This window comes from Ambystoma mexicanum, chromosome 5q (genome assembly GCF_040938575.1).
Source record: "Ambystoma mexicanum isolate Mex_15411 chromosome 5q, UKY_AmexF1_1, whole genome shotgun sequence".
In the NCBI taxonomy this organism is placed as follows: Eukaryota; Metazoa; Chordata; class Amphibia; order Caudata; family Ambystomatidae; genus Ambystoma; species Ambystoma mexicanum.
This window is the reverse complement of record NC_090933.1, coordinates 1,381,932,315-1,381,959,730: the sequence shown is the minus strand read 5'-3', so window position 1 is coordinate 1,381,959,730 and position 27,416 is coordinate 1,381,932,315. Positions and strand designations below refer to the sequence as shown.

Below are 27,416 nucleotides of genomic sequence, written 5' to 3'. Positions count from 1 at the left end.
TAAATAACTGCTGTGATGTATGTCAGCAGCACAGGCCACACAAGGTAAATAACTGCTGTGATATATGTCCGGAGCACAGGCCACACAAGGTAAATAACTGCTGTGATATATGTCAGGAGCACAGGCCACACAAGGTAAATAACTTCTGTGATATATGTCAGCAGCACAGGCCTCACAAGGTAAATAACTGCTGTGATATATGTCAGCAGCACAGGCCACACAAGGGAAATAACTGCTGTGATAGATGTCAGCAGCACAGGCTACACAAGGTAAATAACTGCTGTGATATATGTCAGCAGCACAGGCTACACAAGGTAAATAACTGCTGTGATATATGTCAGCAGCACAGGCCACACAAGGTAAATTACTGCTGTGATGTATGTCAGGAGCACTGGCCACACAAGGTAAATACCTGCTGTGATATATGTCAGCAGCACAGGCTACACAAGGTAAATAACTGCTGTTATATATGTCGGGAGCACAGGCCACACAAGGTAAATTACTGCTGTGATGTATGTCAGGAGCACTGGCCACACAAGGTAAATACCTGCTGTGATATATGTCAGCAGCACAGGCTACACAAGGTAAATAACTGCTGTGATATATGTCAGCAGCACAGGCCACACAAGGTAAATAACTGCTGTGATGTATGTCAGCAGCACAGGCCACACAAGGTAAATAACTGCTGTGATATATGTCCGGAGCACAGGCCACACAAGGTAAATAACTGCTGTGATATATGTCAGCAGCACAGGCCACACAAGGGAAATAACTGCTGCGATAGATGTCAGCAGCACAGGCCACACAAGGTAAATAACTGCTGTGATATATGTCAGCAGCACAGGCCACACAAGGTAAATAACTGCTGTGATACAGGTCGGCAGCACAGGCCACACAAGGTAAATAACTGCTGTGATATATGTCAGGAGCGCAGGCCACACAAGGTAAATAATTGCTGTGATATATGTCAGCGGCGCAGGCCACACAAGGTAAATAACTGCTGTGATATATGTCAGGAGCGCAGGCCACACAAGGTAAATAACTGCTGTGATATTTGTCAGCAGCGCAGGCCACACAATGTAAATACCTGCTGTGATATATGTCAGCAGCACAGGCCACACAAGGTAAATAACTGCTGTGATATATGTCTGGAGCGCAGGCCACACAAGGTAAATAACTGCTGTGATATATGTCAGGAGCACAGGCCACACAAGGTAAACACCTGCTGTGATATATGTCAGCGGTGCATGCCACACAAGGTAAATAACTGCTGTGATATATGTCACCGGTGCATGCCACACAAGGTAAATAACTGCTGTGATATATGTCACCAGCACAGGCCACACAAGGTAAATAACTGCTGTGATATATGTCACCAGCACAGGCCACACAAGGTAAATAACTGCTGTGATATATGTCAGGAGCGCAGGCCACACAAGGTAAATAACTGCTGTGATATATGTCAGCAGCACAGGCCACACAAGGGAAATAACTGCTGTGATAGATGTCAGCAGCACAGGCCACACAAGGTAAATAACTGCTGTGATACAGGTCGGCAGCACAGGCCACACAAGGTAAATAACTGCTGTGATATATGTCAGCAGCGCAGGCCACACAAGGTAAATAACTGCTGTGATATATGTCAGCAGCACAGGCCACACAAGGTAAATAACTGCTGTGATATATGTCAGCAGCACAGGCTACACAAGGTAAATAACTGCTGTGATATATGTCAGCGGTGCATGCCACACAAGGTAAATAACTGCTGTGATATATGTCAGGAGCGCAGGCCACACAAGGTAAATAACTGCTGTGATATATGTCAGCAGCACTGGCCACACAAGGTAAATAACTGCTGTGATATATGTCAGGACGCAGGCCCCACAAGGTAAATAACTGAAGAGTGATATATGTCAGGAGCAAAGGCCACACAAGATAAATAACTGCTGTGATATATGTCAGCAGCGCAGGCCACACAAGGTAAATAACTGCTGTGATATATGTCAGGACGCAGGCCCCACAAGGTAAATAACTGAAGAGTGATATATGTCAGGAGCACAGGCCACACAAGATAAATAACTGCTGTGATATATGTCAGCAGCGCAGGCCACACAAGGTAAATAACTGCTGTGATATATGTCAGGAGCGCAGGCCACACAAGGTAAATAACTGCTGTGATATATGTCAGCAGCTCAGGCCACACAAGGTAAATAACTGCTGTGATATATGTCAGCAGCACAGGCCACACAAGGTAAATAACTGCTGTGATATATGTCAGCAGCTCAGGCCACACAAGGTAAATAACTGCTGTGATAAATGTCAGCAGCTCAGGCCACACAAGGTAAATAACTGCTGTGATATATGTCAGGAGCACAGGCCACACAAGGTAAATAACTGCTGTGATATATGTCACCAGCACAGGCCACACAAGGTAAATAACTGCTGTGATATATGTCACCAGCACAGGCCACACAAGGTAAATAACTGCTGTGATATATGTCAGCAGCACAGGCCACACAAGGTAAATAACTGCTGTGATATATGTCAGGAGCACAGGCCACACAAGGTAAATAACTGCTGTGATATATGTCAGCAGCGCAGGCCACACAAGGTAAATAACTGCTGTGATATATGTCAGCAGCGCAGGCCACACAAGGTAAATAACTGCTGTGATATATGTCAGGAGCGCAGGCCACACAAGGTAAATAACTGCTGTGATATATGTCAGCAGTGCAGGCCACACAAGGTAAATAACTGCTGTGATATATGTCAGGAGCGCAGGCCACACAAGGTAAATAACTGCTGTGATATATGTCAGGAGCGCAGGCCACACAAGGTCAATAACTCCTGTGATATATGTCAGCAGCGCAGGCCAGACAAGGTACATAACTGCTGTGATATATGTCAGGAGCGCAGGCCACACAAGGTAAATACCTGCTGTGATATATGTCAGCAGCACAGGCCACACAAGGTAAATAACTGAAGAGTGATATATGTCAGCAGCGCAGGCTACATTAGGTAAATAACTGCTGTGATATATGTCAGCAGCGCAGGCCACACAAGGTAAATAACTGCTGTGATATATGTCAGGAGCGCAGGCCACACAAGGTAAATAACTGCTGTGATATATGTCAGGAGCGCAGGCCACACAAGGTAAATAACTGCTATGATATATGTCAGGAGCACAGGCCACACAAGGTAAATAACTGCTGTGATATATGTCAGCGGCTCAGGCCACACAAGGTAAATAACTGCTGTGATATATGTCAGCAGCACAGGCCACACAAGGTAAATAACTGCTGTGATATATGTCAGCAGCACAGGCCACACAAGGTAAATAACTGCTGTGATATATGTCAGGAGCACAGGCCACACAAGGTAAATAACTGCTGTGATATGTGTCAGCAGCACAGGCCACACAAGGTAAATAACTCCTGTGATATATGTCAGCAGCGCAGGCCACACAAGGTAAATAACTCCTGTGATATATGTCAGCAGCGCAGGCAACACAAGGTAAATAACTGCTGGTATATATGTCAGCAGCGCAGGCCACACAAGGTAAATAACTGCTGTGATATATGTCAGCAGCACAGGCCACACAAGGTAAATAACTGCTGTGATATATGTCAGCAGCACAGGCCACACAAGGTAAATAACTGCTGTGATATATGTCAGCAGCACAGGCCACACAAGGTAAATACCTGCTGTGATATATGTCAGCAGCACAGGCCACACAAGGTAAATACCTGCTGTGATATATGTCAGCAGCACAGGCCACACAAGGTAAATACCTGCTGTGATATATGTCAGGAGCACAGGCCACACAAGGTAAATAACTGCTGTGATATATGTCAGGAGCTCAGGCCTCACAAGTTAAATAACTGCTGTGATATATGTCAGGAGCGAGGGCCACACAAGGTAAATAACTGCTGTGATATATGTCAGCAGCACAGGCCACACAAGGTAAATAACTGCCTGTGATATATGTCAGGAGCGCAGGCCACACAAGGTAAATAACTGCCTGTGATATATGTCAGCGGCACGGGACACACAAGGTAAATAACTGCCTGTGATATATGTCAGGAGCGCAGGCCACACAAGGTAAATAACTGCCTGTGATATATGTCAGCAGCACAGGCCACACAAGGTAAATAACTGCTGTGATATATGTCACCAGCACAGGCCACACAAGGTAAATAACTGCTGTGATATATGTCACCAGCACAGGCCACACAAGGTAAATACCTGCTGTGATATATGTCAGCGGCGCAGGCCACACAAGGTAAATAACTGCTGTGATATATGTCAGCAGCGCAGGCCACACAAGGTAAATAACTGCTGTGATATATGTCAGCAGCGCAGGCCACACAAGGTAAATAACTGCTGTGATATATGTCAGCAGCGCAGGCCACGCAAGGTAAATAACTGCTGTGATATATGTCAGCAGCGCAGGCCACACAAGGTAAATAACTGCTGTGATATATGTCAGCAGCGCAGGCCACACAAGATAAATAACTGCTGTGATATATGTCAGCAGCACAGGCCACACAAGGTAAATAACTGCTGTGATATATGTCAGCAGCACAGGCCACACAAGGTAAATAACTGCTGTGATATATGTCAGCAGCGCAGGCCACACAAGGTAAATAACTGCTGTGATATATGTCAGCAGCACAGGCCACACAAGGTAAATAACTGCTGTGATATATGTCAGCGACGCAGGCCACACAAGGTAAATAACTGCTGTGATATATGTCAGCAGCGCAGGCCACACAAGGTAAATAACTGCTGTGATATATGTCAGCAGCACAGGCCACACAAGGTAAATAACTGCTGTGATATATGTCAGCGGCACAGGCCCCACAAGGTAAATAACTGCTGTGATATATGTCAGCAGCGCAGGCCACACAAGGTAAATAACTGCTGTGATATATGTCAGCGGCGCAGGCCACACAAGGTAAATAACTGCTGTGATATATGTCAGCGGCGCAGACCACACAAGGTAAATAACTGCTGTGATATATGTCAGGAGCGCAGGCTACACAAGGTAAATAACTGCTGTGATATATGTCAGAAGCGTAGGCCACACAAGGTAAATAACTGCTGTGATATGTGTCAGCAGCACAGGCCACACAAGGTAAATAACTCCTGTGATATATGTCAGCAGCGCAGGCCACACAAGGTAATAACTCCTGTGATATATGTCAGCAGCACAGGCAACACAAGGTAAATAACTGCTGTGATATATGTCAGCAGCGCAGGCCACACAAGGTAAATAACTGCTGTGATATATGTCACCAGCACAGGCCACACAAGGTAAATACCTGCTGTGATATATGTCAGCAGCGCAGGCCACACAAGGTAAATAACTGCTGTGATATATGTCAGCGGCGCAGGCCACACAAGGTAAATAACTGCTGTGATATATGTCAGCGGCGCAGGCCACACAAGGTAAATAACTGCTGTGATATATGTCAGCGGCGCAGGCCACACAAGGTAAATAACTGCTGTGATATATGTCAGCGGCGCAGGCCACACAAGGTAAATAACTGCTGTGATATATGTCAGCGGCGCAGGCCACACAAGGTAAATAACTGCTGTGATGTATGTCAGCAGCGCAGGCCACACAAGATAAATAACTGCTGTGATATATGTCAGCAGCGCAGGCCACACAAGGTAAATACCTGCTGTGATATATGTCAGGAGCACAGGCCACACAAGGTAAATACCTGCTGTGATATATGTCAGCAGCGCAGGCCACACAAGGTAAATAACTGCTGTGATATATGTCAGCAGCGCAGGCCACACAAGGTAAATAACTCCTGTGATATATGTCAGCAGCGCAGGCCACACAAGGTAAATAACTCCTGTGATATATGTCAGCAGCACAGGCCACACAAGGTAAATAACTGCTGTGATATATGTCAGCAGCACAGGCCACACAAGGTAAATACCTGCTGTGATATATGTCAGCAGCACAGGCCACACAAGGTAAATAACTGCTGTGATATATGTCAGCAGCGCAGGCCACACAAGGTAAATAACTGCTGTGATATATGTCAGGAGCACAGGCCACACAAGGTAAATACCTGCTGTGATATATGTCAGCAGCGCAGGCCACACGAGGTAAATACCTGCTGTGATATATGTCAGCAGCGCAGGCCACACGAGGTAAATACCTGCTGTGATATATGTCAGCAGCACAGGCCACACGAGGTAAATAACTGCTGTGATATATGTCAGGAGCGCAGGCCTCACGAGGTAAATCACTGCTGTGATATATGTCAGCAGCGCAGGCCACACGAGGTAAATGCCTGCTGTGATATATGTCAGGAGTGCAGGCCACACAAGGTAAATACCTGCTGTGATATATGTCAGCAGCGCAGGCCACACAAGGTAAATAACTGCTGTGATATATGTCAGCAGCGCAGGCCACACAAGGTAAATAACTGCTGTGATATGTCAGCAGCGCAGGCAACACAAGGTAAATACCTGCTGTGATATATGTCAGCAGCGCAGGCCACACAAGGTAAATAACTGCGGTGATATGTCAGCAGCACAGGCAACACAAGGTAAATAACTGCTGTGATATATGTCAGGAGCGCAGGCCACACAAGGTAAATACCTGCTGTGATATATGTCAGCAGCGCAGGCCACACAAGGTAAATAACTGCTGTGATATATGTCAGCAGCTCAGGCCACACAAGGTAAATAACTGCTGTGATATATGTCACCAGCACAGGCCACACAAGGTAAATAACTGCTGTGATATATGTCAGCAGAACAGACCACACAAGGTAAATAACTGCTGTGATATATGTCAGGAGCGCAGGCCACACAAGGTAAATACCTGCTGTGATATATGTCAGCAGCGCAGGCCACACAAGGTAAATAACTGCTGTGATATATGTCAGCAGCTCAGGCCACACAAGGTAAATAACTGCTGTGATATATGTCACCAGCACAGGCCACACAAGGTAAATAACTGCTGTGATATATGTCAGCAGAACAGACCACACAAGGTAAATAACTGCTGTGATAAATGCATGCCTCTCTGCACCTCTCTGATTCTGGGGCCGTCTGGGCCCACCCTGCTCCCTCTACCATTGCTCCCCTCTCCCACCTTGCCTGTGCCCCCTCTCGCATTCCTCTCCTTTCTCCCCGCCCCTTTCCCACCTTGCGTGTGTCCTTCCATTCCCCTCTCCTTCCTCCCGCCTCTCTCCCACCTTGCCTGTGCCCTCGCAGCCCCCTCTTCCATTCCTTTCTCCTTCCTCTCCTCTCCCACCTTGCCTGTGACATCCCTGTCCCTCTTCCATTCCTCTCTCCTTCCTCCCTGCCTTCTCCCACCTTACCTGTGCCCTCACTGCCCCATCTTCCATTCCTCTCACCTTCCTCCATGCCCCCTCCCACCTTGCCTGTGCCCTCTGTGTCCCCTCTTCCATTCCACCCTTTCCGCCTCGCCCCTCTCCCCTGTGCCCTCCTTATACCCTCTTCCATTCCTGTTCTTCCTCCCCGCTGTTAGACAGAATTATATGCAGTACCCTTTGGCAACACCACACACAATTAACACTACAAGTGTCAGTACAAATTCACCTTTGGTACAAGCCTGTACTACACAGTAAAGTGGTAGCGATGGCTGAGCAGACAGACTTATCTCAAGAGTAAAGTGAGCAGTTTCAGAAGTTACACAAAGGACAGCAATTACTATGATTCAAACAAACACTGACTCAAGGTTTCTGAGTAAAAGAATATACATTTATTTACACCATCAGTTATAAAACAGTTCACTAATATAAAGCAGCAGAAAATCACAATCTTAATACACTACACCACACCCAATCAATTCTGGACAAGTTAAGCTGAAAATGAAGTGTGAGCAAAATGGCACTCCTGCAATTTAAAAAGGGAGGGAAAGGACAAGGTTATCAACAACACCAACAAGTAATAGGCAGGGCAATCTAGAAAAGGCTTACTACAACTAGGATTCAAATCAATAGGCCTGGACCAATGTTAATGGTTCAGAGTCTTTGCAGAGGATCATACAGTTCAGAGTAGTTCGCGGTTCAGTCTTTGCCAAGAGTTCAAAACGAAGTTGGTTGAAGGAAAAGTTCTTCAAGAGAGAAGAGGACAACCCTTCAGAGAGGCGAAAGATATAAAACACATTCACCGCGGTCGGAAGAAACTAACGACCGGATTTGAACAGTACCTTAGATGAAGAAGAATGCTGTAGCTGAGGCGGTAGTTCCTGGCAGTTCCTGCAGGCTCATGGTTCCTGAAGCGACTGTCGGACTGACAAGGAGGAAGACTGGAGGGTCATGTGCTGCCCAGGGAAGAAGCCAGCAGCAGAGCAAAGCGACGAATAAAAGGTGCGCTCCTTAAAAGCACAAAGGGTCTCTCTCAAGCTGGCCGGTTTACTGTGGCACAGCAAATGCGATCAGGCTGACGAGAGAGGTCTAGGGGCTTTGTGAGCTGGTTGGTCCCACCAGGCTCAAGGGGAGAAGACAACTTGCGGATCTCCTCCGTCGGCGAAGTTTAGGTGAATCGGACCTTCAGCATGGCTTCACCGGGATGTCCAGCAGTTGCAGCAGTCGTCTTTCTTCAGCTTCTCGTTGGCTCTCTCGATCCAGTGGCGCCTCTGCCTTCCAGTCCCAGAGACTGGCTTTTTATACACCCAACCCCCCATTCACACAGCCTGGCTGTCAATCACACAGCAGGGTGGCTGTCCTGGCCGGACAGTCACCTAGCCCATCAGATCATAGTGCGACTGGGGCCTCCAAGGAGCCTAAGGAGGGCTTCTGAGCAGAAGCCTGCCAAAGGACGGCAAACAAAGGAACCAAACCTGGTTTGGCGCACAGAGTAAAACATGAGAAAGACCTTTACAAAAAGAAATGGTGAATAAACCCAGCCGGAACCGAATAAAAATAAAAGGGGTCCAGCGGGTTTAGAGTTTAGGCTACCACTATAGCCTCTAACTATACCGAGGCTATTTTCATAGCTCGCGGTAGAAAGAAAAGGGTAGATACCACTGCCGCCAGCCAAATCTTAGAGAAAGGGGAACAAAATAATGTTCCAAGAGAAACAGACAAAAAGGCATAACTATTAACCCATCCATTACTCTATGGAAGATAGTTTGTACTGGGTCTGTACATTTAAAAAGACTAGGAAAGACAATGGCAACTTTACATGTCTGGGAAACAGTAGTCAGTCCCAGAAAATGGAGTTTAAAGTGGGAAGTCTAGAAAGACAACCATGTGTCACTCCACTAAAGGTGCTGTGTGACACACAGTAAGAAGACGATGCCTATGGAGTTGGTGAGACTCCATATCCATGAACATAAAAATGCACAACACACAGCCAAACACACGTAAGAGTGGGAAAAAGGCTCACACTCTTACCAGGTGAACAAAAAAAAATCCTAGAAATCCGGCAAAGCTGCTGAGGGACTCGTAGGTAAGGGAAATTAGCCATTCTAGAGAATTCTCCTTAACAACGGCCCCTCTCCCACCCTGCCTGTCCTTCCTGCACCCTCTTTCATTCATCTCTCCTTTCTCCCCACCCCTCTCCCAACTTGCCTGGGGAAACATGGAAACCTGGAGAGCGGGAGCAGGTGAGAGGGGGACAGCCAAATGGAGAAGTTAAGGTGCAATGTAATGCTCAAGCCACTGGAACGGGACAGTGGGAAGTTCCACCCGACGGACTTTGCCAAGTACCTCTCTTGCTAGTCCTGTCCAAACCCCAGGGCTATGAGTCTACTGATGTACCGTAATCCTTTACCCATAAACTAATGAAGGCCTTTATCCCATAGCTCTTTACTGCCTTTGCACCCATTTTCCTGCGAGTGCAATATCCCAAGGGGTTCATACAGGCCCTTATCGTAGATGACAAGGTATCGACTGCATTAACCTGTTGTTCATAGGTACTCTGTGCTTGAAGATCAGACTCCTTGCTAAAACCAAGAACACAAATATGAGGTTCCAAGGGCAACTTTCCAAAGGGAACCCCTTGTTGCAGCAAACACCCTTCTGGTTCTTGGATGGAGAAGGGCTTGACTCTTTTCATAGCTGAACCACTGGATGTATTCCGTGACTAGATGTGGCTAGACTGTTGAAGAAGCTGGACTCTTGACGGTTTCACAGGAAGGCAGAGAGACGGCAGAATACTGTGCAACAACCGAAGACAAAATGGGAGTAAGGAAGTAGAAGAGGAAACCAGATGTAAAAGTGGGGAAACTAGGAAGAAAGGATCAAAATAATTCTGCTTCAAAAAGAACCTCAGATCCATGGGAATTAAATGTTTGTCGAGTCCGTCCAAGGCGGATCACCAGCTGCCGTCCTGCAATATTGTCATCAGGCTCTGTTCGTATTTCTAAAGTCCTCCTTTTTTCTTCACCTTTTTGTTTTTGTTCAAATGTTTCTCATTTGAATTGTTTTTACTCCTGGTGCCATACAACACCTTAAAACATGCCTTGGTGGTTATACACATTATGGTGTTTTCTTCCCTATTTGTTTCTCCTTCATGTGTTCTACTATAGCATTTGATGAGCAACAAGTATTTCTTAACCACTGTTGTTTGCTCATTATATTTGTGAAACCTGATAGTATGGAGAAGCCTGGGTTGTTATCGTTATGGAATCATTACTCTGTTATGGAATCATTCCATCATTGCATCCTGTTTAGTTCTGATTAGTATTGAAGTAGTGACATCATTAGACTATCCACATTATACTGCCACATATATGTAGCCATTTGCAATTTGCTTATAGAATGAGGCCTGTTATATTTGAAGTGCCATGTAGTGCCATTCCTAGCACATGTTGTATTTGTAGAGACACATGTAGAGAGATGTTATGCATTGAGTGTGCACTTGGAATATGCATTGAGCTTTAAGTATAGTGCTTGGTATGAATGAGTGTGGATTAGGCACTACATTCGAGAATAGAGAAAGAATGAGGCCTATGGCATTATAAAGCCATTCTGGATGGAGACACAGAAGCGCGCGGCAGAGTGGGAAGTTGTTATGAGTTAGTGTACAAGTATTCGTAAACAGTTGCTTGGCAGAGAGAGATAACATGAACCTTGTCCGAGTGGGGAAGGCGAAGGAGGCGTATCAGGATGGCTGGCTGTGCTTCGTGGACAGAGAAAAGGTGGGGCAGCGCCATGGGAGATGGAGAGGAACTTTGCAGGGAGTGCTTTTGCATGGAGAGGAGAGATGGCCTGTTCTCTGAGGAGAGGGATTTCATGGATAGTGAATGGAGAAATATTAATAGATGGTAGGATCAACCGCAGACAGAAGGCCATGATATAGATAGGCCGAAATGTCACATTGACAAAGAACACGCAGTGATTGACCAGAACACGGAGTGATTGCAAAGTAAAGTACATGCAACACAGACATTTAGGCACGGCTCAAATATAGAATGCTGACACAAAGAGAAACAAAGGAATGCTTAATGTAACCATGGATATGTGAAAGTAACAACAGGGTTAGTTGAGGTTTACATAAGCCAGAGTAGCAACTGTCATCCCAAACCGTAAGGGTATACTGGTACACAATGGACAGTTGGACGGGGGAAACAAAAATATGTTTGCAGATAAAGGCTAAGACAAAGCAATGGTTGTGGTAATTAAAGGGTAGTCCTAAAGGTTAGGCACTAGATGATGAACTGCTCTGTCCCTCTAGTCAGTCACCCAATGCCCTAGCTTTGGTGGAAGTGTGTGTGCCCACCCTGACTAGCATGTGTAAAAATGAATAAAACAGACACTGCTTGGGCAGGGAATAAGGCACAAAAGCGCAGGCTGCGAGAGGTTCAAGGAAGGTTTATCTAGATCTCTGAGAGCGCTCTGCCCACATCAAAGTTACAACACATTTATATAGTACATCTACATTTTTAACATATGCTACGTTGGACCAGGATTGGTCAGCCATGGTGGTGGCTTAGGTGTGGGCATCATCTCTTCCTCTGGGTTGGTTGCTTGGTTGACGGGAGGATTGACGTCAGACTTTTGTGCTCCGGATGGGTGAAGATCAGGTCGCTGTGAAACACGGTGGTCACTATCTAGGCTAAGAAAATACATTCTGAATAATGCATGCACTAAATAACAGTTGTTCACAAGACTCTCAGTAGTGTATCATGTGGTTATACAAATCGCTCAAGGGTTTACACCATCTACACATTTGGGTTACACAGGTCACAGGTTTAAGGGCCTTGACCACTATAATACTGTCATTGAACTATAGGGTTAGTCTCACAAGAATCTCAGGCATGTGGCACTTGTTAGTATTGGGCACGATATACTGCACAGGGCTCTAATGTTAGCTGGGGGGGTCTGTTGGGTGGGCTTCATAGCGAGGTTGGCAGTCTGGCACATGAAAGGGATGCCTTGCAAGGACACATGATTAGAATGGCAATAAGTTTTGACTGGCGAGGGTAGGAGGGCAAGGACACTTTTGTGGGGATGGACGAGCTATGTGCTTGGCTCATGTCGGTTCACATGCAGGACAGTGATCTCGCAGGAAAAGGGATGTGTTACATTCATTATTTGTTGCAAGCAGCTCCGGCCTCAGCGTGAGAATGGAGCCGCAGAGTTTTCCAGTTGGTATGGGGACGAGGGTGGGGGCCATGTGATCCGAGCTACGGCGGCGGACAAAGGGGAGAGATGCATTTTGTACTATCGCAGTGAGGCCTAGTTACCAAGATGGAGTCGAAAGGGGGTACAGAAAATGGATGCCCTGTGTCCTGCTCGGTGGTCCCATCTATGCGAATATAACCAAAGGGCAAGGGGCGAACCCACCACTAGAGGCACTTGGTCCAAGTTTTGTACTGAGAAGTGATGGTGTGAGAAGCTCCCACACAGAATGGGGGGGGTTGTATCTTGGGTTGCCTGGATGTGGACAGGTGATCGTGTGATACCTTGTCTGGGAGGGAGAGGGGTTGAAACTCAATAGGGCTCTCTGCATGTGGTTATCTGTGTACCACGTGCAGTGCTGACACCAATAGCCTGTGAAAGGGGGGATAGGAGGACAACCAGCAAGGTGGTGGGTTGATACGAGAGGGAGATTAGATCTCGTAGTGGTGAAACAAACAATTTTGACTAGCATGTAAAGATTAAAGACATTGGGATTTCCGTGACTGATACTTTATTCACCATAGTGCCTCAAAATGTGTTGCATGCGGGTGGTTATGTTTACGTCATTGAATAGTATAACCAGAGGTGAGGAGATTGGAGTTTTAGATGTAGATGGAGTTCGATGAGAGAGAGACGTCTGGTTGGCATGAGATCAAGAGGCGTTTGGTGTGGAATTGATGCAGCCTTGGCAGACCAGCGTGGGAGAGAGCGATGAGCTTGGCAGAGGCTTGAGGCAGTTCGAGTGACCAGATCTTGAGAGAGAGGCCTGGCCCTGACACTGACTGACTGGTTGCAGAAATTAGTGGGAGAGGAGAGACACAGAGCTGGAAAGGGGAGTATTGCTGAAAAGAGGGAGAGAGAGTGAAGTATGGTGTGGAATGGAGAGGAATGGTGTGGCAATTAGATTTCATTAGTAGCTTGTAAGGGTTATAGTTATTGCATGGTAGATTTGCACCAAAAGCATAAAAGGTGCATTATAGTAGTGCCTTGCATCATGCATTGTTATGTATGAATAAAAGTGTTTCTATTGTTTGAATTGATTCATGTGTTTTCTTTGTGTCTTATGTTAATGTGTCCTTTGGAGTAAGATCGGAGTATGTTGTTAGGAGTAATTTAGGAGTAACACAGTGCACATAGGCCCTGAGATGCAAAAGCCGGGGGGGCATAGTGATCCACACCCCCCTAGGAGATTGTCTAGGGTTGTCTAAGACTGATACATGGTCACCCACGCAGGGCTAGACTATGGTAGAATTTGTTTGGGAATGACATATTTGCATTGATTAAAATAACATCTAGCTAACATTCTTGCATTGACTTTGCACTTTTGTCTGATTTGCCCATTGCTGCTATCATTTATATCCACACTTTTGCTTTAATACATTTGTTTGAATAATGCTTGACTGCATTACACTTGTGTTTGCAGGCATTATGCTTTTTCCTTTGCTTGTGCGTTCCAGCATTAGGCCTGGGTGAACGGTATGGACAAACGCACCAATCGCCCACTCGGTCACACAGGAGCTACACAAGTCTTTTAAGTATTGCACTCAGCCACACAATACCTCAGCAGTGAAGAAGAGTTTGCAGATGGATGCATTCATCTTGTCCCAAATCGTTGAGCCCTCGTTACATATATGCACATAAATATGCATCCGGCGACATCTTTAAAAGGGGTTGCCATACGATAGATAGGATGCATACCATACTGACTGGATCACGTGGGACGGCACATGTTAGTGACATATACTGGGTTCTTTGTCTGCCTCCTGGAAGATTTACATGCCTGTCTATAACCTATTTACTTTGGGGCATAAATTCAAATTGTTTATTGACATTTGACACCATCGTGTGTCAGCATAATGGCGCCATTAGGTGTGCACCATAAAGGGCGGCCGTCTTGGACATGCCGGCTTTCATGCTCCAAGACGCTGAGAGTCTGACTTTGAATTTCGAATCGTTAAGGTAAGCATTCACGCTACTAGTGGAATCACCTTACTCCTAATGAAGGATTATTTTAGCCTTTCTACCATTTGGGCACATTATTGGGATCTGAATTATATTTTTGAACTCTTCAGATCTATGGTTGGAGGTCTTGATGGAGAACTAGTCTATCCACGATAGTGTCAGAACATCCCACGTGTGTGTGTATACCTATCCTTTTAGGCGGCGAGTCTGGGTATTATTTCATTTTTTCCCACATATCGCAATTGCTGTCAATCAAGGTTCTATATATTTACCGTAATACATGTACGGTTTTACAGTTGCATCGGAATGTGTGATTGGTGAAGACCTTCAGTTTAGAGGGTTGATACAATAGGAGATACGGTTAGGTACATATTCCTTTATGGACTTGACTTATATGAATGAGTACTTCACACCCCTAATTTTACTTCCTTGCTATTTCTTTTTGTTCTCTGGAGTGTGCGTACTGCAGTCTGAATTGCTGTCTATTGGTGGTGTTTTCAAGGATATCTCTACATTTCTGGACATTGTCTTAGGTAATGCTCCAGGTGAATGATGATGTCCTTACTATGGGCAAAGCAATCCTAATCTAGCATTGTAGATATCCTGAAATGTATGCTAATGTTCTACATATTAAAACAGGATTTTCTTGGTTTTGTTACAGATGAAGGTAATATTGTTCCTGAAACAAGTTGAATGGTGACCCTTCTGTGCATTTCCCGGCTGGTTTCACAGCCTGCGAGTAAGTAAAATTCTGCCACGAGCCATAATAGTAAACTTGTCACTGCAACAGATATGTTACAGGAGCAGTGAGAAAGGGGATGCTATGCATCTCCTCAGCACACCACATAAGGTGGGGTGTGCAGAACCCCTTATATAACAGGTAGAGAGGATTCAAAAAGCCTTTCTAACCTTGGCAACAGTAGTTCACACAAGGTAAAGCAGAGAAAATCATCCCCAGCGACACTGCACAGAATGTGCTCTGTGTTAGAATACTAAATGCCCATGCCCAGAAGTTATAGGATAGGATAGAATAAAAAGGACACCCATCAAACAAGCAATAGAAAGGACGACTGGGGAAAAAGGTTCCCACTTGGGAACATGGGATAGGATTCCACAAGTCCAGCAAAAAGTGCTGGGGCTCTTACGTTGCCATTGCCGATGCCTGCATTGTGCCACATTCTAGGACGGGGCAAGGTGTCTTGCTCTGGCTGCCATCTTGGATGGGAATGTGCAGTGTTGATTGAAGCTCTACCTTCTCCACAAGGACCACGCTGGAAAAGGGCCACACATGATGCTAACGTACCCCCATTCTTGCCCACCAAGACCCATAATGGGGTAACACCTAGTAGATCCCCATCCTCACCCCTGGTTGCTGCATTCCTTGATGCAGCGAAGTAATTTGATTCTGTGCCCTGAGGGTACTCACTGCGGTGGGTAGAAAGGTATATGGTGGTTACCTCATAGATTCCATGTGCCTGCTCTACTCCTGACCTAAAGGAAGGGTCTTCTCTGCTTGTCTGTCTTATGCAAGGTTTCCAAAGGGGCCCAGTACCAGGCTGGGATGACTCGTCTCTCCATTCCTCTTTACCATGGTTCCTTGACACTGTTGACACAAGGACTTGACCCTAGTAGCCCACAGACCAATACTTTCACTTTATGCTGGGAAAAACCCCCCTCATAATATGAGCCAGTGGTAAAACGGGATTCGCCAAATGTGGGTAATTTTCTTTCTTTTAAAAAGAAACTTTATTGAAGCAGTAAAAGTGCATTGCCAGTATGCAAGAACATCACTAATCCAGCCCACCTAACAGTAATTCTGTGTTCTTTTCAGGGGTTTGCGGGTGACCCTGTTTGCTCAGTTACTTCAGTCACCAGCTGCATGGCAGAGCACGCATGGGCCAGTTGTATTACAAGTTCTGACCTTCCTTGGTAATAACCCCCAAATGACTAGCAACACTTCTCTCCTTCTGGCCATGATCTGCGCTGTAGCCCCTAGCAGGCTATAGGAGTTGTCTGACTTGGGTTAGGTACTGTGCTATTATCTGTTTGTTGTGTCTCCTTGCTTTCTTGCACCACCTCCCTTCCTGGTTCCACATTCCTTCTTTTAACTTGTCATCCTGTTTTGAATGCATCAATAATGCCCTCGATTGCTTAAGACATTTCTCTTTCAATTTCGGGTGCTGAAAATTCAGAAGGACACGTCCGAGGGCTTAAATAGTCCTGCTGCCATTTTGCAGTCCATCAGGACTATTGTGGCACTGATTCAGCTTTTATCCTCCCTCTCCTCTTTGCCCCACAACGCTGTAGACCCGTCGGATGAACTTCTGGGTGGTTTCTGCATTCACTATTCTGCTATTGCTTTGGTCTGTTATCTGGTGTACTCTGCCTAACGCCCTCAACGCCTAACTCCTGCTCTGGAGATGAACTCAAGGGGAGGCTCCAGGCACCAGGCACATTGGGGTGTGCGTGGGTCCACCTCAAAGCCAGCCCTCTAGTCTTTAAATGTAATTTCGTCATGGGCATGAAGGCTTGGGTCTTTGTTTCACCTGCCCCTCCCCCCTCTCGTGGGGCTAGGTGTAAGAGACAACTAAAAGTACCTGTGGGTCCGTGTGGTTCTAGTTCTCCCAAGTGTTCTCCACTTCACTCCCGCGCCGGGTATCCATTTGTGATGAAAAACTCACAAGGGCCGTCACTGAAAAGCAGAGTCTGCTTTTCAAGCTTGTGAAAACAGAAGTCTAACCAATAAAATTGTTCAACAAATTTTAGCCAACCTCGTTCTGGCCTTGCTTACAGGTTCGCAGAACCCATGGTTTTTCTCTTGGGGTTGGAGAGTTCCCAAACCATCTTTGATGGAATCCACCATCTAGATCCTCCAAGACCAAAGATGGAGAGTCACAGCGTCCATGCTTCGCAAGCGCCTGTCGGAACGGGTGGCCGGTGTTCTTATGATGGCACCTGGGTAGCACCAGTACCCTGAGTTGAGTTGTTGGCAGCTTCCCCAGATGGGGGACAACAGAGCTTCACTGCAGTGATGGCGTACAGTAAATGTATGCCGGGCATCCGCCTGCCTGACTTCCAGCTGCTGCCCCTCCCACTTCAGTTTGGTACTTTCTTTTTATCTTTCTTGTGATCTCCTTTCCTACCCAGTGTTCCTCCTGACCCTTGTGGACTGTTAGTCTTGTGGCCCTTCTGGCACCTCACTATACCAGCAAATGCCATCCACATCCATTGTACCTGGCCCCCCCACCTTACTTATCTCCTACTCGCATCACTGCTTGAACTGTCCTTCAACCACCTAATCCGTGGGTGCTTTTTGCCCGTTGGTCAGGTTACACCTGCATGTCCTGGCCCATGTCCATGCTGCATGCATTTGGACGTTAGATTAGTCGTGCAACATTTTAGTCTGCATAATGTTCAACTCGCCCCAGATCATATGAACACACTTTTATTTATTTAACAAAGTGATTTTAAAAAACATTTTTTTTATTAACCTGGGGAACTGCCAATTTGACAGCGCTGATTCCCTACAACCTCCCTCCACTTTTGGGACAACTGACGTACAGGTTTGCGCAGAAGGACTTTTTATCAATGAAATAGAAATGATCAAACCAATTTTAAAATAGAAATAAATTATACATTTCTATCAGTTTCGATAAAATCCCGAAGTGTATGGAAATCCCGATGTCGATGGCCTTGTACTGGTCAATGAATCGTCAAAGCTGCATTAACTTGAATGCTGACGTTTTAAAGCAGACGCATCCACATCGGAATATTTGGTTTACCCTGAGTGCACATTCACAATGGCTAAAAGTAGTTACCCTGCCACCGGCTAGTTAAATTTGCATTGGTACCAAAAATGTTACCAGGCAACTAAGAAAGGGGTTACGTTGTCTTCCCCCAGCACTCCACATAATGCTGTGTGTGTTGACTCACTAAAATCATTGTAAAGGGGATGGGAATCCAACTTTACTTCTTGGGAGCTGTAGTTCACCCAAGAAATAATAAAGGAAGCCACTGCATTTCAATGCTGTGTGCTTCCGTAGTACATTAGTCAGTCCAAAGCTATAATAAACAAACTCCAATCGCACACTGTAGAGAGACATAAAAAGGTCACCCATAAAAAGAGTAAAAGACTGCTCTCACTCCCTTAGGAAGAAGGGAAAAATACCCAAAGTCCAGGAAAACGTCCTGGGGTTGATACGGTTCAGGAATATTTATCACTAAATCAAAATCAATCTTACCTAACAGTCACAGGAGGGGAACTGATTCAATACCATCACTTTTTGAATGCTGGGGGCGTATCTGAAGGGTGGTGTATATCCATTTACTGTGCATCTTGGGGCAACTAGTAAATATTTCAGAAGCATTTGTATAATTCTAGACCCCCCATGGTGTGTATATTGAGAGATCCCCGAGTCCTTTTCTGTGTTAGCATAGAAGGGGAGCCAAATAATGCAATTGAAGTCATCCCCTGGTCCTAGCGCCGAGCAGAGTCTTGCTCCTAGCGGCGAGCAGAGTCTTGCTCCTAGCGCTGAGCAGAGTCTTGCTCCTAGCGCTGAGCAGAGTCTGGTCCTATCACCGAGCAGAGTCTTGCTCCTAGCGCTAAGGCACACAAGGGAAAGGGATTTTAACTGCTACTAATTTTTCCCATATTACGCTGCCTATTGAAAATGAAAAATGTGCATTTTTACACATTAATACAATTGAAGGGTACTTGGCAAACCTGCATGTTGAATATACATCTTTCCTTTTGTACGCTATTTACATGCAGAAATGTAAATTGAGATTTCTAGGGTGCTCTTTCAAATACTGGTATGTCTACTCATTAAGGGGCGAGGTATTTATCTTCAATAAAAGAGAAGTGGATGGATTGAGATGTGATTTAAAGCTTTGTCCTCATCCGCACTCACTTTCATCACAATCGGCTGCAGTAATGCACAGGAGGGCCACCATTCTGCTAGAATGGTGGGTTCCTTCTTTTTTTTTACCATTTCTTGTTGCTTGTTGGGTTATCATTGGTTATTCTGTCTATTCCTATGCTTAGACGTAGTGTAATAGTTTAAACGCCGATGGTGGATACTAGCATTGCATCACCCCTTTTCCTCCTTACAACTGAACTGTCATTTGACTGTGCGTATTACCGGTGCAAGCCAGTACTAATCATTTGACTGTGCGTATTACCGGTGCAAGCCAGTACTAATCATTTGACTGTGCGTATTACCGGTGCAAGGCAGTACTAATCATTTGACTGTGCGTATTACCGGTGCAAGCCAGTACTAATCATTTGACTGTGTGTATTACCGGTGCAAGCCAGTACTAAAGTAGTGGAGCTGTCATTAGCATAATTTTACTGCGGTCAGTGTGGGCGCGAGCCACTACTAGTCAAGCTAGTCCCTCTGAACTGTGTTCCTAAAGGTAACCTTGCTGTGTAACTGTATCCATTCTTGAAAGAAGAAAGTTACATATGTTGCAAGGTAGACCTGTAACAAGTGTTGGGCTAATTGGGTGATTCTCTTACTGAATTTCTTCTGGCCAATAGGGTCTGCTGCCCTTGAATTAGTTATGGTATTCTAAAAATCTAACTACTGTGGTTTTACTCCCTAATAATAGCTGAGTGCCGTTCTGAATGTGTTATGGGTTTGACCCACCTTGAACTGCTCATTGCTATTCTTAATAAGGTTCTACTTTGGTTTGTATTGAGTTGTTTTTTATAATTGTGTTTATATGATTTGTGATAGTACTTACTTATCCCAAGATGTATCTTGGTCTACTTGTATTTAAATACACCCTTTAATTTATTTTACAATGCATAGGCTTTCTTTCTTGGACCATATATATGCTACCATTTCTTTGTACCAAGCTACCGCCCTCTCTCTCCAATATAAGCCTGGCTGCTCTGTCTATGCTACCAAATGTTCTCAGGTGGTACAGGCTTATATGAAGAGTGGAGTGTTGTACTGCCTCAGATATTGTTTTATGAAGCCTTTAGTTGGACCTTAGAAAATCTGTCCTAACAGCGACGAATCCAGGGACATTGCACCTCTCTCAAAGGAGGAACCACCCCATTGCGACTAGGGATGTGAGCCCACTACACTTAACTCCTAAGGTACAGTCTAAGGGGTAACCTCTAGAGGTGATTTCCCTCCTCCACCCTTCTTATGGGCCAGAGAGCCCACCAGGGACACCAATCACACCCTACCCCTTGTTAATACCTCCATGGGGCATTTAGGGGTTGACTGGTGCAGTAACCATATACACCCTTTAGACATGGCTGATTGGGCACATTCAGGACCAGAAGCCAAATCTCCCATAAAGAATGACGGAGGAGTCAACCTGCCCCACTGGACGAGTGTCCAGCATACAACCAATACCTGAAGAGACTCAGCGGGCCCCACCACGTTTAACCAATGTGTACAGCATCAATGAGGTGTGGCGGGAGACAAAGTGGGCACACCAGAACCAGCATGCTGAGAGGGGAGACGCTGCGGGAAAGTACAGTGGAGAACAGAAGTGAGACTGACATGGCGCCCAGTTAATTAGTCGCTTAAGTGGCTCTGCAACAGCCGGAATAGAGGAGAGAACGGAGTCCTCTGGAAGAGCACTGCTGCCTGACATTTGTCCCACGGGGGCTCACCAGAAACCGGCAGCCGCCCAGTGGAAGCAGCTAAGGGCAGCCACCATGACGCAAAAGATGCCACAGAACAAATGCACTGTGCCCAGTCGAGGAAATGACTAACCAGTTGCGCACCAGCCAAAGAAAAAAAGAAGCGCACCAGCCCTCCGAGCGCCACCGTCAGTGAGCAGGTATGCTGTTCCTCGCAAATAGAGCCAATCCCCAGAATGGGGAGCGAGGAGAACCCAAATTCTGTAGTGGGGGAAAAAAGAAGGCCAAATGCCAGAGTGGTGAGTGAAATGAATGCCCGTAGCCTCAGAGAAGAGTAAGAAGAAACCGAATCCCACAATTGGCAGTCCTGTGTGACTATGCATGACTCCATGCTTCTCAGCTGGCTCCCTATGTGGATGGCAGTCCTGCATGACGACTGCAAGACTTCATGCTTCTCAGCTGGCTCCATATGTGAGTGGAAGTCCTCCGTGACTATGCACAACGTCCTTTCTCCAAGTGGTTCTCTGTGTGAGGGGCAGTCCTGCGTGGCTATGCATGACTCCATGCTATTTTCAGCTGGCTCTCTGTGAGTGACAGTCCTGCGTGACTATGCAAGACTTCATGCTTCTCAGCTAGCTCTCTATGTGAGTGGCAGTCCTTGGTGACTATGCATGATTTCATGCTTCTCAGCTGGCTCTCTATGTGAATGGCAGTCCTGCATGACTATGCAAGACGTCATGCTTCCCAGCTGGCTCCTTATGTGAGTGGCAGTCCTGCATGACTATGCAAGACTTCATGCTTCTCCGCTGGCTCTCTATGTGAGTGGCAGTCCTGCATGACTATGCATGACTTCATGCTTCTCAGCTGGCTCCCTATGTGAATGGCAGTCCTGCGTGACTATGCAAGACGTCATGCTTCCCAGCTGGCTCCCTATGTGAGTGGCAGTCCTGCGTGACTATGCAAGACTTCATGCTTCTCCGCTGGCTCCCTATGTGAGTGGCAGTCCTGCGTGACTATGCAAGACGTCATGCTTCCCAGCTGGCTCCCTATGTGAGTGGCAGTCCTGCGTGACTATGCAAGACTTCATGCTTCTCCGCTGGCTCCCTATGTGAGTGGCAGTCCTGCGTGACTATGCAAGACTTCATGCTTCTCCGCTGGCTCTCTATGTGAGTTGCAGTCCTGCATGACTATGCATGACATCATGCTTCTCAGCTGGCTCTCTGTGAGTGGCAGTCCTCTGTGACTATGCATGACTTCATGCTTCTCAGCTGGCTCCCTATGTGAGTGGCAGTACTGCATGTCTATGCAAGACGTCATGCTTCTCAGCTGGCTCTCTATGTGAGTGGCAGTCCTGCATGACTATGCAAGACTTCATGCTTCCCAGCTGGCTCCCTATGTGAGTGGCAGTCCTGCGTGACTATGCAAGACTTCATGCTTCTCCGCTGGCTCCCTATGTGAATGGCAGTCCTGCGTGACTATGCAAGACGTCATGCTTCCCAGCTGGCTCCCTATGTGAATGGCAGTCCTGCGTGACTATGCAAGACGTCATGCTTCCCAGCTGGCTCCCTATGTGAATGGCAGTCCTGCGTGACTATGCAAGACGTCATGCTTCTCAGCTGGCTCCCTATGTGAATGGCAGTCCTGCGTGACTATGCAAGACGTCATGCTTCCCAGCTGGCTCCCTATGTGAGTGGCAGTCCTGCGTGACTATGCAAGACTTCATGCTTCTCCGCTGGCTCCCTATGTGAGTGGCAGTCCTCGGTGACTATGCATGATTTCATGCTTCTCAGCTGGCTCCCTATGTGAATGGCAGTCCTGCATGACTATGCAAGACGTCATGCTTCCCAGCTGGCTCCCTATGTCAGTGGCAGTCCTGCATGACTATGCAAGACTTCATGCTTCTCCGCTGGCTCTCTATGTGAGTGGCAGTCCTGCATGACTATGCATGACTTCATGCTTCTCAAGTGGCTCCCTATGTGAGTGGCAGTCCTGCGTGACTATGCAAGACGTCATGCTTCCCAGCTGGCTCCCTATGTGAGTGGCAGTCCTGCATGACTATGCAAGACTTCATGCTTCTCCGCTGGCTCTCTATGTGAGTGGCAGTCCTGCGTGACTATGCAAGACTTCATGCTTCTCCGCTGGCTCCCTATGTGAATGGCAGTCCTGCGTGACTATGCAAGACGTCATGCTTCCCAGCTGGCTCCCTATGTGAATGGCAGTCCTGCGTGACTATGCAAGACGTCATGCTTCCCAGCTGGCTCCCTATGTGAGTGGCAGTCCTGCGTGACTATGCAAGACTTCATGCTTCCCAGCTGGCTCCCTATGTGAGTGGCAGTCCTGCGTGACTATGCAAGACGTCATGCTTCCCAGCTGGCTCCCTATGTGAGTGGCAGTCCTGCGTGACTATGCAAGACTTCATGCTTCTCCGCTGGCTCTCTATGTGAGTGGCAGTCCTGCGTGACTATGCAAGACTTCGTGCTTCTCCGCTGGCTCTCTATGTGAGTGGCAGTCCTGCGTGACTATGCAAGATTTCATGCTTCTCAGCTGGCTCCCTATGTGAGTGGCAGTCCTGCATGACTATGCAAGACTTCATGCTTCCCAGCTGGCTCCCTATGTGAGTGGCAGTCCTGCGTGACTATGCAAGACTTCATGCTTCTCCGCTGGCTCCCTATGTGAGTGGCAGTCCTGTGTGACTATGCAAGTCGTCATGCTTCCCAGCTGGCTCCCTATGTGAGTGGCAGTCCTGCGTGACTATGCAAGACGTCATGCTTCTCCGCTGGCTCCCTATGTGAGTGGCAGTCCTGCATGACTATGCAAGACTTCATGCTTCTCCGCTGGCTCTCTATGTGAGTGGCTGTCCTGCATGACTATGCAAGACTTCATGCTTCTCCGCTGGCTCTCTATGTGAGTGGCAGTCCTGCATGGCTATGCATGACTTCATGCTTCTCAGCTGGCTCCCTATGTGAATGGCAGTCCTGCGTGATTATGTAAGACGTCATGCTTCCCAGCTGGCTCCCTATGTGAGTGGCAGTCCTGCGTGACTATGCAAGACTTCATGCTTCTCCGCTGGCTCTCTATGTGAGTGGCAGTCCTGCATGTCTATGCATGACTTCATGCTTCTCAGCTGGCTCCCTTTGTGAGTGGCAGTCCTGCATGACTATGCAAGACTGCATGCTTCTCAGCTGGCTGTATTTCCCCCCAGTGCCAGGGCCTTTTTTGGTGATTTCGGTATGTGGCCATTCAATGGCTTGTAACCTTATTGTTACATGAGGTATCTCGGCCAATTTTGGCTCCTTTTTTCCCCACATTTAGGCGGTCGTACCGCCACCCAGGAATCCTAGGTTGCTGTAGGGGGGTGAGAGAAAATAAGCAAAAAGGGGGACATTTTTGAGTCTTTTCAAAGAAAGCGAATAAAATGATGTACAAAGAAGCCTGTGGTTTTTTTCCTTGTAAGAGCTAGGAATGAATGGTTTGCTGTGCTGAATTCCCCAATCTCCTGGCTTTCAAGAACAGGTTGAGTGGAAACGAAAAATTATTTTGATGTGGTTAGCAACCATTTTGTGAGAGGTAGGCGATTTTGGCCATTTTTGGCAATTAGACATGCATGGACAGAATGGAAGAGGAGGGTAGGAAAGCTGAATTCGAGGACAGAAAGGCATATATTTCTGAAAAGTAGACAAATTTCCAAGTTTAGGAAGGGGTGATTTGCGTAGGTCAGGTAACAACTAGTTAGGGGAAAATGCCATAGATTGGGGGAAAAGCGGGAAAATGACCGAAAAAAAGGTATGTGTTGGACATGGTTGGCTTGGTACGGCAATGGCTTCTATGAATTTTGAGAAAAGCAATGCTCCGCTACATTCCCCCGACTCTTGCAGTTAGGAAAGCACACATTTTTTGTAGTGTTTTACAAAACAAGCAATACCACAAGCCAAACACTGAGCCATGGTACACAGGAGTTTTACGCTCACGGCCTGAACAGACGCACTTAGCATGTGTAAATCGGGAAAACCAATGTGGTGAGGAACGGCAAGCATACATTTTTTGAAAGAGCACATGCAGACCTTTTCAATGGTAGGTGACTTGTGCAGGTGTATGGTGCCTAAAGCAGCGACTACATGTAGGTCGCATTTGGGAAATGAAAGGGCACCAGCAAATGGGTCAAAACGTTATGAAAACCACACAAACACAACAAATGTTATACCTTCCCCGCGTTCCCACAGATGTCCCGATGAAAACGGTACCTCACATGTGTGGGTGCACCCACCTGGGCGCTAAGGGGAAAGCCTAAAACACAAGTAACCCCAGGTCTGTTTTGACACTTGAATTTCGGACTCTCTGCCGACCGGCACCCCATACAGATATGGGCCTCGGGTGTCCAAGCCACCAAGGAAAACAGGGAACCCCATGCATTTCCGAAAAGAGGACACCTGTGGGAATCCGCAGAGGTATGCATTGCGCAAATCGGCCCAGAATGTATTACCCAGAAGCCCCAGCAAAGTCCAAAATGTTCTGAAAAAACCCACATTTTTCACTTTGTCGGGGGTTCTGGGTAAAACATTCTGGTCCGCTTTGTGCAAGTTGGACCTCTGTGGATTCCTACTGGTGCCCTCTTTTCAGAAATGCATGGTGTTCCCAGTTTTCCTTGGTGGCTTGGACACCCTATGCCCAAATCTATAGGTTATCTCCCCAAACCCTTTTGTGGTTATCAGTGGGTTAGCCTTTTCCCTTTGCGGCTAGATTGGTGAACCCACACATGTGAGGTACCGTTTTTGTTGGGACACCTGTGGGAACGCGGGAGGGTATGACATCTGTTGTTGGCAGCGTGTTTCGGTGGTTGAGTAGAGTGAAATGTCTGGAAATTGTGTATTTTTTTCCCCCAAATTTGGAATTTGCCGGGGATTCTTGGTAGTAGATTCTGGGTCGATTTGCGCAAGTCAGACCTCTGTGGATTCCCACGGGTGTCCTCTTTTGGGAAATGCATGGGGTTCCCTGCTTCCCTTGCTGGCTTCGACATCCTAGGCCCAAATCTGTAGGTTGCCCACATGAACAAATTGTGCTGTGGCGGTGAGTGGACACAGGGAAATGTCTCTGAAATTGGCTGGAAATGAAGACAATTCTCTTCGCTCTGGCCACCCACCGAAACACACCGCTAACACATGGCCTACCTTCCCGCGTCCCCACACGTGTCCCGATGAAAAGGGTACCTCACATGTGTGGGTGCACCTACCGGGGGCGCAAAAGGAAAAGTGTTACCCACTGGTAACCCCAATCCTTTCGCCACTGACCATTTTGTTCATGTGGGCAACCTACAGATTTGGGCCTAGGGTGTCGAAGCCAGCAAGGAAAACCGGGAACCCATATGGGTGGCGGGGGCCCCTCATGCAGGCCTCCCTGGGCCTCCTACAAACGGCTGCGTGAGGTACACCCCCCCTCCATTTGGTGTGGGGGGGAGAGGGCCCCCAATAATGGTGGGACAGGCCCCCCAGTGGGTGGGGCAGTAAGGGTTGGGCACCCCGGCGCCAGATTGGCACACCAATGGGCCCCTCTGAGCCAAGGCAAGTTTCGTAAACAAAGAAAAAAATGGAAAAGGTACACTACACTTTAGGGGCGGGCTGAGGGGCACCCTAAACTGCCAGGTAATTTTCTAATGTAATGGGGGTGACCCTCTACCCACCCACACCAAATCCAGGGGTGGGCATCTCATTCAGCCCTCCCTGGGGGCAGATGCCCCTTCCTAGGAGCAGATATCTGCCCCCAGGGAGGGTTACAAGGGGTGCCCCCATTTCCCCTTGGGGTGAGGGGGAGAGGGCCACCCCCTTTTCTGTAAAATATATCCCTGGTGGCTAGTGCCCCCCCCACTCCCACCCAAAATTCCCTTTATTTTTGTGCTTTTCATTGTTTATTCTTTTATTTTGACCCCTTCCCTGGGGGCAGATGATCAGCCATCTGCCCCAGGGTTGTACACATATGTGCCCCCATGCTTTGGGGGCCGAGTGGGGCGAGGGCTGCTTACTGTAACCAAACCCCCCCCCCCTGCATTCAAAGACATCCCTGGTGTCTAGTGTGCATTGCTGCCCGCGCATCGAGCGCCCGGCAACCGATCCGCGGGCAGCAATGCTGTCACACAGGGTGTCCTTGGAAAGGGGAGAATCTCCCCTTTCCAAGGACACCATTTCCGAAAAATCCCTGGTGGCTAGGGCCCCCAAAACTCCCTCCCCCCTTCC

The 27,416-nt window shown here is 47.1% G+C and overlaps 1 protein-coding gene across 1 annotated transcript in view; it reads left to right on the top strand.

The window, feature by feature from the left end:
* The window catches only part of LOC138498440 (zinc finger protein 208-like), a 460,194-nt gene that overhangs the window by 19,660 nt on the left and 413,118 nt on the right, over window positions 1–27,416 (top strand). Inside the window, exon 2 of the mRNA XM_069622194.1 lies at window positions 15,250–15,327. The gene's annotated coding sequence lies outside the window, so the exon portion shown is untranslated. The remainder of the gene's footprint in view (window positions 1–15,249; window positions 15,328–27,416) is intronic.